The following is a 17,752-nucleotide window of genomic DNA, read 5'->3' as shown; positions in this document are numbered from 1 at the left end:
AGGTGTCCAAGTAGCAAATTTGCAAAGAAGTAATCTGACACCAGTTATGCAATTCTTGGCTGCTCTCTCAAGACCCTTCAACCTGGTCAGTGATATGAAAGGCTTGAGAGATTGTAGATTCACACGATTTGAGAGGAAGGTTTTTGGAGAGAATAGGCAGAGGGGTGCATAGGTAGCTGCTTCTTTACCTCAAACTAATGAGAAGGACTTTGAGGAGACAATATGTAAAGTTTGATGTGTGCACCAGAATTTGGAAGCCAGAGGAACCAGAGGCTAGATACAGCCTGAAAAAGATACAGAAGCCTCAGCAGCCAAGTAGAGAATGGTATCCATCAAGTTAAGTGTTCCTGCTCCAAAAGAGAAGTCAGAGATAACAGAACCTGAAGTCAGAACCCATGTAAATAGTACCCTACTATTTGAGTTAAGAAAAGGTGGAGAGATATATAATATTTGCTTGTACATGTATAAGCTATCTCTACATGGATGCAGAAGACACTACTAATGCTGGGTGTCTGTGTGGAAGGAAATCGATGACTGGGAGTATGAGGGAGATTTATCAGATGTACTCTTTTATACTTTAAGAATTTTGAACCATGTGAAAATATTAACCATTTAAAAATAAGTATTTTAAAATAAAGATTAGGTATTTTCCTTAAAAAAAAAAAAAGAAGAAGTTAAAATTGAAGGAATCCTCCTAGAAGAGTGGCCTGCCAGGGTGAGTGGAACCCAGAGAAAGAAGTGTATTTGGCTGGGGGCAGAAGATGAGGGGACATTGGGAGTGCCCAGCTGAAGGAGGGGCAGTCATAGGAGCATCAATAACATTCCACAGGCAAGAATGGAATGGTCAAAAATGGGGAAAGGGAGAGAAGGAGGAGGAGATTTAAAAAGCCATAAGGAAACTGGTACGGCCACTGTAGAAAAGAGTAAAAAATGAAAAATAGAATTATCATATAATCTAGTACTTCTACTTCTGGGTATTTACTCAAAGAACACAAAAAAAGTAATTTGAAAAGACATACACACCCCTATGTTTATTGCAGAATTACATACAGTAGCCAAAATATGGAAGCAGCCCAAGTGTCCACTGATAGGTGTATGGAGAAGAAGATGTGGTGTACATACAATGCGGTATTACTCAGCCATAAAAGAGAATGAAATCCTGCCATTTGCAACAACATAGACGGATCTAGAGAGTTAAATGCTGAGTGAAATAAGTCAGAGAAAGGCAAATACTGTATGATTTCACTCATTTGTGGAATTTAAGAAACGAAACAATGAACAAAGAGAAAAAAAAAAAAGAGAGAGAGACAAACCAAAAAAACAAACCTTCAACTAGAGAGAATAAATAGATGGTTACCAGAGGGGAGTGGGTGAAATAGGTGAAGGGAATTAAGAATCCCTTTATCATGATGCGCGCTGAGTAATGTATAGAATTGTTGAATCACTATATTGTACACCTGAAACTAATATAACACTGTATGGTAACTATACTGGGTTTAAAATTAAATAAATAAATAAATATAAAAATACCACCATCAAAAAAATAATAATAACAATAATAATAAATAAAAAGCAGCAAGGCGACATGGTCCACCTTTGGAACATTGAATAAAAAAAACATACAAATGCAGAAAATAATTGCAGACTAGTAGCAACAGTTCAGAAAAGTTCAGTGATCAAAACAAAACAAAACAAAAAACTGGGGTGCCTGGCTGGTTCAGTCAGTGGAGCATGCGACTCTTGATCTCAGGGTTGTAAGTTCAAGCCCCATGTTGGGGTAGAAATTACTTAAGGATAAAATCTTTAAAAAAAAAAACAAAAAACAACCTGGGCGCCTGGGTGGCTCAGTTGGTTAAGCGACTGCCTTCGGCTCAGTTCATGATCCTGGAGTCCCGGGATCGAGTCCCACATCGGGCTCCCTGCTCGGCGGGGAGTCTGCTTCTCCCTCTGACCCTCCCCCCTCTCATGCTCTCTCTCTCTCTCTCTCTCTCATTCTCTCTCTCAAATAAATAGATGGAATCTTTAAAAAAAAGAAAAAAAAGACAACCTAAAAACCAATTTTTAAAAATGGCAACCATTTGCCACAACATGGATAAAACTTGAGGACATTATGCTAAGAGAAGTAAATCAGACAGAGAAAGACAAATACTGTATGATCAAAATATACACATATATCAAACCATTATGCTGTACACCTAAAACTAACACAATGTTTATGTCAATTATATCCCAATAAAAAATAATTTTAAAAAATTTTAAATGGTAAGATGTTCTGATCACTAGCAATTAGAGAGAGACAAAATAAAACCATAATGAAAAACCATCTCACTCCCACCAGATTGGCAAAAATTAAAAGGTCTGATAATACCACATGTTGGCAATGACATGAAGCAATGAGAATTTTTATGCACTTCTGATAGCTGTATAAATTGGTATAACGATTTGGGAAAACAGTTTGGAAATATGCAGTGAAGCTGAAGATGTGCCTATGACCCAACAATTTCACTGAAAGTGGTTCACATTCTCAAACTCATTGTTACTGGACCACAATAAGATGAAGAGCTTGTCCAATTATATAAATCAAACGCATCACTAAGCACATTTCAGGTGAGCTGACACTTTTTTTTGAGGTAAGATTTTCTTGACGAAGGAGATGGTATACTGATTTATATTCTGACCCAAGCTCCTTATCCCATCTCAGATTTGTATTAAATAGCTAACTCACATAAAAAACCCAGGTGCACAAGGAGACAAATACAAGAATTTTTACGGAAGCATTGTTTATAATAGAAAAAATAGAAAATAATATGTCCATCAGTAGGAGAATGAGTAAGCAAGCAGAGGAAAATTAAACAGTGAAACACCAAATAGCAATGAAAATAAGTTAAAGAATAAATCTCACAAATATAGTTTTTTTTTAAAGATTTTATTTTTATTTATTTATTTGAGAGAGAGAGCACATGAGAGGGGGGAGGGTCAGAGGGAGAAGCAGGCTCCCCGCCGAGCAGGGAGCCCGATGCGGGACTCGATCCAGGGACCCAGGATCATGACCTGAGCCGAAAGCAGTCGCTTAACCAACTGAGCCACCCAGGCGCCCACAAATATAATTTTTAAAACGCGAAATACAGGGGCGCCAGAGTACCTCAGTCGGTTGAGCGCCTGCCTTCGGCTCAGGTCATGATCCCAGAGTGGGGCTCCCTTTGCAGCCGGGAGTCTGCTTCTGCCTCTCTCCTCTCTCTTGCTCACTCTCTCAAATTAATAAGTTAAAAACAAATCTTTAAAAAAAATAAAACTTAAGTAAAAATTAAAAAGCAAATTACAAAAGGAGATAAACGGTATGATACCACTTCCATAAAGCTTAAGAACATGTGCAGTATTGGTAAATGTTATTTAAGAATACATACAAATGTAGCAAAATATTTTTAAATGCCAAAGAATAAAAAAGAGTAAGTTCAGAAATATAATTATGTCTGAGGTAGCAGAAGGGGAATTAGTATGTGGACACGAGAAACTTAAAGTGGTGGTAATGTTTTATTTCTCAAGCTAGGTGTGGATGTTTGTATTGTTATTCTTCTTAGCTTTTATATTTCCAAAATATTAAATAATATATTTTAAACATAAAGATAAATGTGAATCAGGGGCGCCTGGGTGGCTCAGTCCGTTAAGCGTCTGCCTTCGGCTCAGGTCATGATCCCAGGGTCCTGGGATCAAGCCCTGCATTGAGCTCCCTGCTCAGCAGAGAGCCTGCTTCTCCCTCTCCCACTCCCCCTGCTTGTGCTCTCTCTCTGTCAAATAAATAAATAAAATCTTTAAAAATAATAATAAATAAATAAATAAATAAACGAGAATTTTAAAATACATGTAGAGAATAGGAGGAAAAACAGCCAAAATGGAAGAGTAAAAGATAGATATATAAAATATAAATATATGATATATTTATAAAAATATATAAAGTATAGGTTTTATGTATGATATTTTATGTATCATAACATATAAATATCATATATTTATATTTTAAACATAACATAAATATATCATATATTTTAATGTCATATATGACATATAAATATACATATAAATATAAAATAAATATATCACACATGATATATTTATCATATATCATTAATGCATACAATACTTAAAAATATTAAAAAGTCTAACCTTTAAAAATCTTAAAATTCCCATTCCAAATAATCTATAAGTAAATTAACATTTTTTTTTGCATAAACCAGTTGCTGAGAATGAAAACCTTGTGATAAAACAGAAAAGAAACTTTCATATTTGAGTAGCAGGGCATTGTTGATCCAACCTACATCTTCTCTCTGTATCTCTCTCTTTACACACACACACACACACACACACACACACACCCTGGTTATGTCATTCACTTTTATTTTCACATTTGTTTTAGGCAGGAGTGACACTAAAACTTTACAATAACCAGTAAGGTTGGAAGCCAAGCAGAATGGAGCAGGGTTAGAGACCTCCCTTTTTGGCCAGAAAAATCGTCTTAGTTGTTAGATCTTGGGAATCAGTTTGCTAAGGGACAGCAGCTATTTAGCAACCAGTGCAGAACTAATTTTTTTTTTAAGTTTTTCTTTAAATTCCAGTTAGTTGACATACAGTGTAATATTAGTTTCAGGTGTACAATTTAGTGAGTAAATGCTTACATACAACAGCCGGTGCTCATCACAAGTGCACTCCTTAATCCCCATCAGCTATTTCCCCCACCCCCCCCTTTACCTCTCCCCTGGTAACCATGAGTTTTTTCTCTACAGTTAAGAGCCTGTTTCTTGGTTTGCCTCTCTCTCTCTCTTTTTCCTTATGATCATTTGTTTTGTTTCTTAAATTCCACATATGTGTGAAATCATATGGTATTTGTCTTTCTCTGACTTATTTCACTCAGCATAGTACTCTCTAGCTTGCAAATGGAAAGATTTCATTCTTTTTTTATGGCTGAGTAATACTTCATTGCATATGTACACCACATCTTCTGTATCCATTCATCAGTTGATGGACATTTGGGCTCTTTCCATAATTTGGCTATTGTAGATGCTGCTGCTATAAACATTGGGGTGCATGTAACCCTTCGAATTAGTGTTTTTTGTATTCTTAGGGTAAATATCTAGTAGTGCAATTGCTGGATCATAGGGTAGTCCTATTTCAACTTTTTGAGGAACCTCCATACTATTTTCCACAGTGGCCACACCAGTTTGCATTCCCACTAACATTGCAGGAGGGTTCCCCTTTCTCCACACCCTCACCAACACCTGTTGTTTCTTGTGTGGTTGATTTTAGCCATTCTGACAGGTGCGGGGGGGTGGTATCTCATTGTACTTTTGATTTGTATTTCCTTGATGATGAGTGATGTTGAGCATCTTTTCATGTGTCTGTTGGCCATCTGGATGTCTTCTTTGGGAAAATGTCTATTCATGTCTTCTGCCCATTTTTTAATTGGGTTATTTGTTTTTTGAGTGTTGAGTTTTATAAGTTCTTTATATATTTTGGATACTAACTCTTTATCAGATATCATTTAGGGCAGAACTATTTTAATACTTAAACAACCAAAGCAGTGCAGACTAAATGTCAGCTGAGAATTAGGTATGGTATTATTACAGGGTTTGCAGTGGGCTTTGGCCCACTGTTTAATCATCCTTACAGCCCTAAATGAAAAACATGGCAAGAATTTACCTATGGTAAGAACACACTGGACCATCTCAGCAGAGTCTGTTTTTTACTGGACAAACTTGTAGATATAAGTCTATGCTTAACAATATTGTGTTTCTCATGCTTGGTGTCATTTAATCAGTCCTGAGACCATGACTCAGCTCAGCAGAATTGCCCTGAGATTTTGAGATTCTGTGAGAGGGCACATTATGAAGTATACTGCTGCCAGAAATACATAATGTAGAATGTACCTAAAAGTTCTTTGAGGATTCAGTCATTCATAGTCACAGATAAAATATACCAATAAGGCAGCAAGTAATGTTTGTCTACCTCACTGAAAAAGAGGAACTTGGGAATTGAGCTCATTTGTGGCTCATAATCTCATTCTTCTTTAACGTAAAAAGTTACCTGACCATTGCAAAATGCCGTAGCTTGGAAGAAAAGAAATTCCAATAAAACAGGTCTAGTGAAGCTAAAACAGAGCCCTTTACTTCACTTACTTTACTTACAACCTCCTGTGTAGATATTAAAACAGATTGGTTCTGCTTTACCCCTAGGTAAAAGGTTTATCCTTATCTGGGAAAGTCAAGACATCACTCTTAAGAAAAAGATCAGAGATTTTCAAATGAATTTAGCAGCAAACAAGCCTAAGTAAGCACAAACTTGTATTTAGATGGCCTGGGAATTTATTTTCTAACATTAAAAAAGATCTTAAAACTCCACTCCAGGGGTGACTGGGTGGCTCAGTCGGTTAGGTATCTGACTCTTGATTTTGGCTCAGGTTATGATCTCAGGGTTGCGAGATTGAGTCTCACTTTGGGCTTTGTGCTGAGTGTGGAGCCTGCTTAAGATTCTCTCCCCGCCACAAAAAAAGATTCTCTCTCCCTCTGCCTCTCCCTCCCACTCTTGTGTGCATGTGTTCTCTCTCTGTCTTAAAAAAACAAAAACAAAAACAAAAAACCCCACTCAAAATAAGCTCTAAATACAATTAATATTGATTTTGCACAAACCAGTTGTTGAGAATGAAATCCTCGTGATAAAACACCTCAGGGTTTATAAGGGCTTGAAACTTTCATATTGAGTAGCAGGGCATTATTCATCCAGCCTAGACCTGATTACAAACCCTCTACTCACAATGACTTGCCCTGTGACTCTAGAACAAGGAAAGTAACCTGAATGGACCTAACGTTAGTAGGGATTCTGATTTTAGGGTATGTATCTTTTTCTTGAGGTATAGGATATGGCTTCAAGATGTAATGGGACTGTAAGACAAGCAGTTAAATCGGCAGTAGGATCTACACTTTCTCCCACCCTGTTTTTGAGTTATTCATTCAGACTGGTTGGTAAAGGTAGCTAGAATTTAGGAAGCACACCCTGTGTTGTGTAAAGTTAACATGAAAAGGATAAACATGTCCTTCACAAAGGGCACTCCCCTTCTTCATGATCACAAATAAAACAAACCTGTTTAAAAAAACCAGACTGGGGCACCTGGGTGGCTCAGTTGATTAAGCACCCCAACCTTGATTTCAGCTCGGGTCATGATCTTAGAGTCCTGGGATAGAGACTACATTGGGCTCTGCGTTCATCGCAAAGTCTGCTGGCGATTCTCCCTCTGCCCTTCCTTCAGCTCATGCTCTCGCTCTCTCTAAAAACAAAACAAAACAAAAAAACAAAACAAAAAACCAGACTCTTAGTTATAGAGAATAAACTGGTGATTACCAGAGGGGAGTTGGGTGGAGGATGGGTGAAATAGGTGATGGGGATTAAGAGCACACTTACTGTGATGTGAGCATTGAATAATGTGTAGAATTGTTGGGACGCCTGGGTGGCTCAGTCATTAAGCTTCTGCCTTCGGCTCAGGTCATGATCCCAGGTTCTTGGGATCGAGCCCCGCATCGAGCCCCGCATCGAGCCAGGCATTGGTTCCCTGCTGTGGGAAGCCTGCCCACTCCCCCTGCTTGTGTTCCCTCTCTCGCTGTGTCTCTGCCAAATAAATAAATAAAATCTTAAAAGGAAAAACAGAATTGCTGAATAACTATTTTGTATACCTGAAACTAATTTAACACTATGTTAATTATACTGAAATTTAAAAAATAAAAACAAATAATGTAAATAAATAAAACCTGTTTAACAGAGTGCTGTGCCTTTAGGTCTAACAGTTAGTGAAAAACTCACTGAATGGATAGATGGATGAATTCATTCTACCAATGAAGTAGACTAGGAGAATTAGGTGAAAATTTAAGAAAGAACAAAGTCCACTCCTTAGATATATGGTTGTTCAGTTCAAAGTAGCTTTTTGGGGATTGAATTATCTGGAAAATTACTTCAAATCCACACTTTTTTTGATGGTTAATCCCTCCCTTACAATGAGTACTGAAGTGCTGTTGGAATAGAGCGAAGCAGTGAGTTTCTTCCTTTTTCTATTTCTGATAAGGTCAAAAGCAAACTAGGATTTAAAACAAACCTGAGGCTGATTTTTTTTTTTAAATATAGAGGCTTAAAATCATAGATTAATTTATTGTAGTAATTGTGAGACATTGGAAACAATGGGTACATCCCCCCCAAATCTTTTAATAAAAACGTTGTTGAGTGTAAAAAAAAAAAACTTGCTTAAACGATGTCTGCCGTCTGACTTTTATGTAAATAAAAATCAAAATAATTCTAGACGTATTCTCTAGGTATATATATATACATATTTATATATCAGTATATAACAGTACATAAAAATGATAGACTCTGGTATTGGGGAGTGGGTCTGGATTAGGTGAGGCTGACTTTTGATCATTTTATTACTATGATTTGCTTTCATCTTCTTAGGATTCCTCAACAAGATTTGTGAATGAAACAACCAATATGTCTAAATCTAAGTCCCGAGTCTTTGCCATTTTCCACAAATTAAGTTTTATACTTGTTAAGAACAAGAGTACTTCTGAAATGGGTGATTTTGAAATTTTTTAAGCTTTAAAAATTCTATTTTCCTATTTTTACCTCCATGCACCTTCAAAGGTTAGTCTCTTTTAATGTTGAGTGCCTTCTTTTTAGTATTTTCCCTATTGGCACTTCTTTTAAATAGCTTAGCTGACAGGCATGGAAATCCCTTTACTGTACAAAGGCAAACCCTTTTTCTCAGAACACTCTTAAAGGGAAGAGTGTCTCTTTTTAGAGCATCTCTCTGTTTCAATGCTGTTTTATGGACCAATAATACAAATGAAATATGCAGTGGAACATTGCAGAGCAAGACAGCTGCAATTAAAAAAAATTGCTGAAGAATATAAGTCAGAATAAGGTTACATGTAACCAGACCAGGTTATATTTTGCAAGGGGTGAACCACCCTATTTTCAGGCTGTGGAAAGTTTTAAACTCTTGACAGGCGATTTTCTGTGGCCCTTCCAAAAATAGAAAAAGGCAGCTGGGTGCCCAGCGTGGAAGAAGACCCACAGGTTTTAATGGGGCTTATCAGCCACTAAAAAACACTCCTGGAATCCCAGGATTGGGTGCTCCCCACCTGTTGAAACAAGAAATGAGAACATGTGAGCATTTGCTTACAAATCCTACTGCCTGAACCAAATGTTATAAGGGGGTAAAAAGCAGCTGGAGCCGCCAGACAGAAAAACGGACAGGCGGGAAGAAGAGCGATGGTGAAGAGAGAGCTGGTTTTGGAAATACAAGTGACTGCACAGATTAAGCATGGATGGAAAAATTTGTGCAAACATATATACTGTCCTAACACGTGCTGATAATTATTTTACGTATATAAATGGTTATAACTAATACATATAACTAATATAACATATGTATATATATATATATATATATATATATATAACTCTTGTACAACCTTTAGTAACCTCAGTAATTCACACACATTGTCTTGCTTAATGCTCAGCAAAACCTTAATGCAGTATCACCACAACCCCTCCCTCAGAGATGAGGAAGCTGAAGCCTGGAGCCATGACGTGGCTTGCTTTCGGTCACGGGCTGAAGACTGGAAGAACTACATGTGAAACCTCCATCTTCTGAGTCCAGAAGGTGTGCCTGTTCCGCTACACAGTGTGGCCACTCTAAGTAGTTGTAGAAAGAACACTGGAGGGGACGCCTGGGTGGCTCAGTCGGTTGAGCCTCTGCCTTCGGCTGAGGTCATGATGCCAGGGTCCTGGGATCGAGTCCCACATCGGGCTCCTTGCTCAGCAGGGAGCCTGCTCCTCCTTCTGCTCCCCCTGCTTGTGTTCTCGTGCTCTCTCTCTCTGACAAAAACAAACAAACAAAAAACCCCACTGGGCTGTGGATTTCTGTGCGTTGGCTGAACAAATAAGGTAGGGGTGACTAAGGGAGAAATAGTTCTGTTTGCTGGGTTCATGATTCCTCTCTTTGCCCAACTATCTGGTAACCTTTTAACCATACCACACAGGTGATAAAAGAAAGGACGTGTATATCTGTGGATGTTTAAATAAATGCAGCTCTCTGCCCTAAATTAACCTGATCTCTCATCAGTAACTTTAATCCTGAGCTCAGGCCAAAATGAAGGAGAAATTTATGAATTCTCCATTTTGAAATGTAGTTAGAGTTCGCATGCAGTTAATACTATCAAACTTTTTGTCCTGTGATTAGTTTACTTCTAGCACAAGTATTTGATATCAGTATATATAAATATAACAATTTGTATTTGTGATTTTTAAAAAAGATTTATTTATTTTAGAGAAAGAGAGAGCACAAGTGGGAGTGGCAGACGGAGAGGGAGAGAAAATCTCAAGCAGACTCCATGCTCAGCATGGAGCCTAACATGGGCCTCGATCTCACAGCCCTGAGATTATGACTTGAGCCAAAACCAAGAATGAGTCGCTTAACCAACTGAGCCACCCAGGCACCCCTGTTCTTGTGATTTTTGTCAGAAGTAGTAATACCAACTCTGCACTGAAAAGTTTGTGTTCATAAAGCAGACTATAAAAGAGTTAAAGGAGCTTAGAGATTAGGACTAAAATCAAAGGAACAGTCTTGAAAGGAGAACAAACAAGAACCACCCTCTCCCCTCATAATTTGTTCCCATAGAAATTACAGAATTTTCAGGGACAGTTCTGAGTGGGAGTAGAAAGTATAGAATAATCCCTAAACCTTTTCTGTTCATGTCTACCTTACTAAAAATAATGTAGGACACACACACACAGAATAACCATTAGGACATTGGATACTAACTGACATAATTTCGTATGGTTCTATATTAGATACCTAACATAGGTTCTACTAAATAACCTAAACCTAATGTGGCTACTTTTTTGAATCTGAGATAATTTATTTTTGAATCACCTCTTAAATTTCTCCCATGAAAAGCAACCATGACTTCCAACAAAAGCATTTTCATTTAATTGTTTACAGAAGATAATATTGGTTTTAAAAGTACATTTAATACAAATCTACACCAATAAATGTCTTTTGGATCTGGAAAGCTGACCTAGTGATATGAACAGAAAAGTAGATTAGATTCCTGAAATAAATTTCTGGTTCCACCACTGACTCATTGTACATGCTTAAGTAAGTTATTTAATCTCTTGGTATCTTAGTTTCTCCACCTATAAAATGGGGGTAATAATATTTGCTATTAGATAATGTCAGCAAAGCACTTGGAGAACCTCAGATGAAAGGCGCCAGAAGTATTTTGCTATCTTAAGCATGACCTCATACTGTCTGAAAAATGGACTTTACCAGGCTTGCTGATTATCCCAGCACCTTAATTCCAAACTTTTTCTGTTCAGCTGCTTTCTGGCTTTACACATTTCTGTTTATACTATTTACATATTTTGACTTCATTGTGCTGTTTGTATTGTTTTGAGGAGAGTTGATGCCTTGAAGAAACCACGAGACCATGCTTTAATTTGTTTGGTTTGGGGTTTTTTTGTTTGTTTGTTTGTTTAAACTCATATGCTTATGTTTAAGATTTGAAACAAATATAGAGCACTTAAAAAACTTTCCTTTTTTTTTTTAAGATTTTATTTATTTATTTGACACAGAGAAAGAGATAGCAAGAGCAGGAACACAAGCAGGGGCAGAGGGAGAGGGAGAAGCAGGCTTCCCGCGGAGCAGGGAGCCCAATGCGGGGCTTGATCCCAGGACCCTGGGATCATGACCTGAGCCGAAGGCAGACACTCAACGACTGAGCCACCCAGGCCCCCTTAAACAACTTTCTAATTATGGGAGACATAGCTATGTGAATTATATTGACTTTATCCATCCATCCCACTTGTTTGTGTTATTTATATTTTATTTCATATTAAAAAGTAATTTTTAGGATGCACATATATATTTACATTCCTCCCTGAACACTGTGAAAGATTTAAGGCAGATGTTGAGACTGTTGTAAATTTTGATGTTTGTGCCACTTTCCTAGGGGCATTAATGAGATAACATGATACAAAGGCAAAAGATTCGTTGCTTAGAACTAAATCTGAGGGCGCCTGGGTGGCTCAGTCGTTAAGCGTCTGCCTTCGGCTCAGGTCATGATCCCAGGGTCCTGGGATCGAGTCCCACATCGGGGTCCCTGCTCTGCGGGAAGCCTGCTTCTCCCTCTCCCACTCCCCCTACTTGTGTTCCTGCTCTCGCTGTCTCTCTCTCTGTCAAATAAATAAATAAAATCTTAAAAAAAAAAAAAGAACTAAATCTGAGCTTAAATTATAGTCCAATCATCTAATATACATTGATCTCCCCGGGGGGGGGGGGGGGGGGGGAGGGGGCGCGGATGGCAAAGGCCAAATAGTTACTTCGAGAAAAACCACATGACTCAAAAAGCAGAGCTGCTGATTCAGTAACAATTAGTACTTAGAGGTGAAGATAGAGATAGAAAGTTGGCTACATTTCCAGAACAGAAAAACACTTCATTTCCTCTCTGTCAACTTGCCTATCCAAGACTAATGCAAATATTTCAGAGGAGCAAACCTTTGGTCTTTGGAACCTACCAGCTAACGATAGAAAATCTAATTATTTGGGACTATTTCCAAAGAGAAAGATTTCATTGGAATCTGCCCACGAAGATGTTCTATTTCAAACAGCAAGTATTACACTATGCAACCACAGTTTGAATCATCTGTTGAACAATGGACAGATAATGAACTGCCAGAGATAAAGACTCTTTCAGAGGAGACATGGAGCAAAATACTCTGGGCTTTACAGTATTTTCAGATATTAGAACCTTTGCCAGTTTTATAGAATTGGCATTGGCAGAGATTTTAAATATCTAGTTGCATGTACATTCGAGTTAGGAAAATCAGAACCGCAGCTTGCCTTTGTTATTAGAAAGGTATTCTTTCTAACAGAGCTTCAAATCTTTTTGCCAGGTTTTATCTCTAGAGAGAGGTGTAAATTTCACCAGATAATGAAGTGATTCTGTCAGTCACTATGTTTCCCTAAATTGTATCTATTATATGTTTATGGTTTATAAGATATGGTTTAATATTTCACTTAAAAAGTAGATATTATGGGGACACCTGGCTGGCTCAGTCAGTAGAGCATGTGACTCTTGATCTCAGGGTTGCAGTTTTGAGCCCCACGTTGGGTGTAGAGATTACTTAAAAATAATTTTTTTTAAAGTAGATAATATGATGGGATAGAGTGTAGTATGATGGTTAAGAATGTAGGTTCTGGAGTCATGGTCTGAGTTCAAATTCTACCTCCAAAGTATAACTTTGTGTCTTTGTTTTCTCATCTATAACAGGGAGATAGTAATAGTATGTACTTCCAAACACTACGAAAATTAAATGAGATACCATATGCATGATGCGGGTCATGGTGCTTAGCGCAAGTGCTCAAAAAGCGTTAGCTATCATTCACTCCATTTATACACTAAGTTTAGAGTGTGGCACAGGTTGGGGTCTCTGAAAAGCAGACTCAGACAAAATTTAGCGTGCTGGATATTTACTAGGGAATGTCCTTGGTATGAACACATATGGAGAGGAGGCGGAGGAAGCAGGATGCGGTTGAGGGGGGCGTCACACTATGATACAGGTCCTATAGCCTCAGCTAACTCCATGGGAAAACTTCGGAGTGCAGATGGTCTGCCCAAATTGCACTGTGTTGGGCTGAGAAGCTCGAGCCTTTACATTCTCTTTATCAGTCGTTGGATGCGTAGCACTCTCCTGCTAACCTGGCATGACCTTGGGCAAAATGATCCCCTGCAGCTAAAGTAATCCACGAAGTGGCTGATGGTGAAGGCTGTTCACTGACTGCACACCCAGCATTGGGTGCAACACAGCCTTCCTTTAAGGGATTCTAGGTAGTACATCTTTGTGTTCAACACAGGATACTCTGTGCTGCACTTGGAAAAGAATCTCAACCAATTACAATCGCTTGAATAAAAGTGAGGTCTTTAAGGATGGAAGTGGGATAGTGAAGCTGAACAAGCCATGGAAAGATGGGAGAAAGAGGTCTCTATGTGTGACAGCTTTCTCATTCTTTATAATTCCCCAGATTTTTAGAGAGGGTGGATTCTGGTTCACTGGAAGACCTTTAATGAACTGCGAAGGGTTGGGGTTTGTAGTGGTGGTGGAGGCTAGGAAAAAGCCCAAGTACTCTGCATAATAAGGGTTGCTTAGGAAGGTGGAAATAGAAGCCAGCCAGTTGATGTCACACAGAAGAGAGGAGAATTAATAGTAACAATTAAGTGAACAAAAATGGCTAACATTGTACTCTTTGGTGTCCTCAGCACTTTCTAAGTGCTCTGCATAGATCAACTGACTTAATCTTCACAGCCACACTATAAGATAGTATTTACATTATTTTCCCCATTTTAGAGATGAGAAAACTGAGTCAGAGAGAAGTTAAGTAATTTGCCAATGTCATTGAGCGAGAAAGGTGTAGAATTGGGATTTGGACTCAGGTAGTCAGACTCCAGACTCCAGACCTAGGGGGTGTGCTCTTGGTCCAACTTTCCCCTCTGTTTCTGTGCCATTACCAATGTTTCTGATGCAGACTCTTACTCAGCAATTCAAAGAGGTGCCATTTTGCATCAAGACTGAGAGAGGGCAAACAGAGGCTGTGTGGTCTGTAGGGACAGCTAATACCTAGGCTACATACAGGTATTTCAAAAAATTTAACTGTGAGTCCACACTGCAGGTCTGTAGTTCCAGAAGCAGGAGTGTGAGTCAACAGGTGAGACTGCGTGATGACTGTCTCACCCTTCTCAAAATTCTTCAGACTCTCAGTGTGTGCAATATTGGATTCCACAAAGCTGGGCAAGGAGGAAAGAAAGAGGTTTAAAGGAGAACCACAAATAACCTACAAAATGGAAAAATACTCCAACCTGTATAGAACCTGAATAGATTGGGGGAAATACCATATTTAGGGGTTCTAGAAACTATGTACATAGTGGTTGACAATAGATGTTTTAAAGCCAGACTGCCTAAATTCAAAACTGCCTAAATTCAAATTTCTGCTTCCCCACTTTTTCCTTGGGTATTCTTGAGTGTCACTTTACCTTTCTGTGTTTCAGCTTCCTATTAAATTGGGATAACAATACTACCTCACAGGGCTATCATGAGACTTGAACTTGTTAATACATGTGAGGCACTTGAAACGGTGTTTGGAGCTTTAATAAACTTAGTAAGTAGCTGACAAAAAATAGGAAAGGGTGACAGACAACTTAATCCATATTCAAATATGAAGATCTTTATGTAGATCTTTTCCATCTATATGGTAGACAAAATGCGAGGAAGTCCACTTAAACTATGAGAGATTGAGAGATTTTTAAAAAATTGCCCATCAAGAATAACTACTGAGTCAATGTTCTCTGTAAGGAGCTGCATAACATGGAGAAGATTCTCAAGTTTAGCCTAAGAATGGTACTCTCTAAAATTGGGATGGAGGGGGGACAAACTTAAGAAATAAAATTTGAATCAGGTACATAGTCTCCTACCACTACACTTGCCCAAGACACAGTTTGAAAACTAAAGAAAGCTCAGTGTTCTTTTGAGGGACTTATATAACAAATTAATAACAGCCATTATATATTAAGATAGTACCTGAGGTTTTGATAACTGTTCTCTTTTTTCAGCATAAAAAACGCAGAAGCAACGGGAAGAAATCAGAACACATTTGTAGCAGAGCCACATCAAGGACTTCCTTAGGTCAAATTTCTCTAGACAGAGCCATGATCAAGACCCAGATTTTAAAATTTTAATAGTGTTTCCATCATTTTATTTCATTTTTAAAGTGAAAATGAAATGAAATAACCAGCATCATGTCATATAAAGGTCTTTATAAATTTGAAGATTTTTTTTTGATCCAAACTGTTTTATTTTTAAGCAATATTACAAAAAAATTAAAATGAGTATATTCTGAGAAAAATATTTAGATATATACTGAATTGTGGTCTTGTAGAATATATTCTATATTAAAAAATATATAGTGTAGGGGCACCTGGGTGGCTCAGTTGGTTAAGCGACTGCCTTCGGCTCAGGTCATGATCCTGGAGTCCCGGAATCGAGTCCCGCATCGGGCTCCCTGCTCGGCAGGGAGTCTGCTTCTCCCTCTGACCCTCCTCCCTCTCATGCTCTCTGTATCTCATTCTCTCTGCCTCAAATAAATAAATAAAATCTTTAAAAATATATATATATAGTGTATATAAAACAGCCAATGAGTTTATCCTGCTATACATTCCTTTCAGTGTGATTACTCAGTGTGCATTCTTTTTTTGTTTTCCCCCGGCGTACTGAGTGTTTTTTTTTTTTTTAATTTTTGTATTATATTAATCCCCATACATTACATCATTAGTTTTAGATGTAGTGTTCCATGATTCATTGTTTGTGCATAACACCCAGTGCTCCATGCAGAATGTGCCCTCCTCAATACCCATCACCAGGCTAACCCATCCTCCCACCCCCCTCCCCTCTAGAACCCTGTTTGTTTTTCAGAGTCCATCGTCTCTCATGGTTCGTCTACCCCTCCGATTTCCCCCCCTTCATTCTTCCCCTCCTGCTACCTTCTTCTTCTTCTTCTTTATTTTTTTCTTAACATATATTGCATTATTTGTTTCAGAGGTACAGATCTGAGATTCAACAGTCTTGCACAATTCACAGCGCTTACCAGAGCACATAACCTCCCCAGTGTCTATCACCCAGTCACCCCATCCCTCCCACCCCACCCCGCACTCCAGCAACCCTCAGTTTGTTTCCTGAGATTAAGAATTCCTCATATCAGTGAAGTCATATGATACATGTCTTTCTCTGTTTGACTTATTTCGCTCAACATAATACCCTCCAGTTCCATCCACGTCATTGCAAATGGCAAGATCTCATTCCTTTTGATGGCTGCATAATATTCCATTGTATATATATACCACATCTTCTTTATCCATTCATCTGTCGATGGACATCTTGGCTCTTTCCACAGTTTGGCTATTGTGGACATTGCTGCTATAAACATCGGGGTGCACGTACCCTTCGGATCCCTACTTTTGTATCTTTGGGGTAAATACCCAGTAGTGCAATTGCTGGGTCGTATGGTAGCTCTATTTTCAACTTTTTGAGGAACAGCCATACTGTATTCCAGAGTGGCTGCACCAGCTTGCATTCCCACCAACAGTGTAGGAGGGTTCCCCCTTCTCTGCATCCCCGCCAACATCTGTTGTTTCCTGACTTGTTAATTTTAGCCATTCTGACTGGTGTGAGGTGGTATCTCATTGAGGTTTTGATTTGGATTTCCCTGATGCCGAGCGATATTGAGCACTTTTTCATGTGTCTGTTGGCCATTTGGATGTCTTCTTTGGAAAAATGTCTGTTCATGTCTTCTGCCCATTTCTTGATTGGATTCTTTGTTCTTTGGGTGTTGAGTTTGATGAGTTCTTTATAGATTTTGGATACTAGCCCTTTATCTGATATGTCATTTGCAAATATCTTCTCCCATTCTGTCGGATGTCTTTTGGTTTTGTTGATTGTTTCCTTTGCTTTGCAAAAGCTTTTTATCTTGATGAAGTCCCAATAGTTCATTTTTGCCCTTGCCTCCCTTGCCTTTGGCGATGTTTCTAGGAAGAAGTTGCTGCGGCTGAGGTCAAAGAGGTTGCTGCCTGTGTTCTCCTTTAGGATTTTGATGGACTCCTGTCTCACA

The sequence above is a fragment of the Neomonachus schauinslandi genome, chromosome 6, assembly GCF_002201575.2.
Source record: "Neomonachus schauinslandi chromosome 6, ASM220157v2, whole genome shotgun sequence".
Taxonomy (NCBI): Eukaryota; Metazoa; Chordata; class Mammalia; order Carnivora; family Phocidae; genus Neomonachus; species Neomonachus schauinslandi.
The sequence above is the reverse complement of the archived record's forward strand: the minus strand, read 5'-3'. Positions refer to the sequence as shown.